A 2,609-nucleotide genomic window follows, 5' to 3' on the forward strand; every position below is an offset into this window, starting at 1 on the left:
CAGCTACTCGGGAGGCTGAGACAGGAGAATCGCTTGAAACAGGTGGGGCGGAGGTTGCTGTGGGCCAAGATGGCACCACTGCACTCCAGCCTGGGCGACAGAGTGAGACTCCATCTCTTAAAAGAAATAAAAAAAAAAAAATAGTCCAACTCTCAAGTTAAAGATGACACTACCTGAAGCCCAGACCAATAAAAGGATGTGCCCAGACATCATAGCTACTTAGAAGCTAACTGGGAACAGAACAGCAGCCTCCTCACTTCTAGTTCAGCCGTCTGATTCCAGCATCATGCCAGTCCGAGGCCACATCCAATTCAGGGTCAAAACTCTTGGTGAAATATTGTTATTTTCATGAATATGTAAATATATATTTTTTTTCACTGATAGTGATGGAAAATCACCAATAGTGATAAAAAATACAGCACACTAGGTACTCATTCACTCTGACCTTATAGGTAGGAAAAATCTGTTACAATCACTGGGAAGAACCACCCCGCCCCCACTTCACTACACACACACGCTATGACTATACCTGATGTTGACCAGCACAGGCAGAGCAGGACCACATGTCAAAGAAGCAAGAGAGGTTGCGGCATTTGAAATGTGTATGTTCTAAAATTTCCATTTAAAAGCCAGCACGGACTGTCACTTAAACCCCAGCAATCAGATTATGTCTGAGTCTTGAGGCCTTCCTCATAACATGGATAAGAAAATGCATAGTATTGGCCGGGCACGGTGACCCACACCTGTAATCCCAGCACTTTGGAAAGCCAAGGTGGGTGGATCACGAGGTCAGGAGCTTGAGACCAGCCTGACCAATATAGGGAAACCCCATCTCTACTAAAAATACAAAAATTAGCCGGGCATGGTGGCGGGCACCTGTAGTCCCAGCTGCTAGGGAGGCTGAGGCAGGAGAATCGCTTGAACCCAGGAGGCGAAGGTTGTGGTGAGCCAAGATCATACCACTGCACTCCAGCCTAGGTAACAAAGCGAGACTCCGTTTCAAAAAAAAAAAAAAGAAAACGCATAGTATTATCATATATATAGGTGACTAAAGGAAGAGATCCCACATTGCCCTCCCTGGAGATAAAGAAAGAACAACAGCTGATCCTATGCATGGTTTGTCAGCAGGGCACAAGGTGTTCCCTCAGTGCACATGGCATTTTACTTTCCTCAGCTGTTCTAAGGAAAAATATCATCTGTTCTTTCAATCGTGTACAAATCTGAAGCATTGGGATTAGCTGAGATGGCCATGCGCCTTCCTCTTTAGGAAATTCATTAAGACTCTATTGTCTTTCCCCATTATATTTTCCTGGTCAAATACCTACCTGCACAGCTGGGCTAGTGGATAAGCAAAGATGCTTCTGTAACCATAGATGCTGACCTCTGTGCCCAAGCCTACATCCAGAAATCCAACATACTGACAATGCCATGACAGTAAGAAAATTTTTGATTACATCGTTAATCAGGAACAAAAACAGAATATTTTTATAAAACATGTAATTCATCCTAAATATTTTCCAATGTAGGGATTAGGATTCAAATGACTGGAGAGTAATTGATTACCATCTAGTCCATCTTAAATGTGTGCATTCTAGAATCTCTTTTAAAAGCCAACAGGCTGGGCGCAGTGGCTCACACCTGTAATCCCAGAGTGAAACTCTGTCTCAAAAAATAAAAAAATAAAAGCCAACAGTAGGTCCATTAACATCACTCAGTATGGCACCTAAGGCTCGTAAAACTACCACCTTGAATTTATTAGTTGCTTCTCTGTCACAGCCTTCCTTCAATATAAATATACTTGTTAGCTATCACTGTCCTACATGGCTGTTTTAACAAACGTCAGCTCTACATTTACTTATGCTTTTCATATAGCTTTTGCCAGTATTTTAACCTTTCACAGGAGGATGTGTGGGTTTGTTCGCTTTCTCTCTCTCTCTCTCTTTCTTTCTGTCTTTCTCTCTCTCTCTCTCTCTCTCTCTGTCTTTCTCTCTCTCTCTCTCCCACAACCCGCCCCCAACCGCAACAGAGACATAGTATAGTACATATAGACCATGTTTTGTTTTGTTTTGTTTTGTTTGAGATGGAGTCTCACTCTGTCGCCCAGGCTGGAGTGTAGTGGCGGGATCTCGGCTCACTGCAAGCTCCCGGGTTCACGCCATTCTCCTGCCTCAGCCTCCCAAGTAGTTGGAACTACAGGCACCCGCCACCAGGCCCGGCTAATTTTTTGTATTTTTTTAGTAGAGATGGGGTTTCACCATGTTAGCCAGGATGGTCTCGATCTGCCGACCTTGTGATCCACCCGTCTCAGCCTTCCAAAGCGCTGGGATTACAGGTGTGAGCCACTGCGCCTGGCCTAGAACATGTATTTATACATCAGTAAATGTAACTTAGAATTCACATTATGCATCATGTTGGTAATATAGTGTATAAAATGTTTTGTGGTTGCTTATGACATCAAACTATTTTTTTTCTTTTTCCTTTTTTTTCCCCGAGACGGAGTCTTGCTCTGTCACTCAGGTTACAGTGCAGTGGCATGATCTCAGCAACCTCCACCTCCCAGGTTCAAGCAATTCTCCTGCCTCAGCCTCCTGAGTAGCTGGGACTACAGG

This window comes from Colobus angolensis, unplaced genomic scaffold (assembly GCF_000951035.1).
Source record: "Colobus angolensis palliatus isolate OR3802 unplaced genomic scaffold, Cang.pa_1.0 Scaffold176, whole genome shotgun sequence".
Classification (NCBI taxonomy): domain Eukaryota; kingdom Metazoa; phylum Chordata; class Mammalia; order Primates; family Cercopithecidae; genus Colobus; species Colobus angolensis.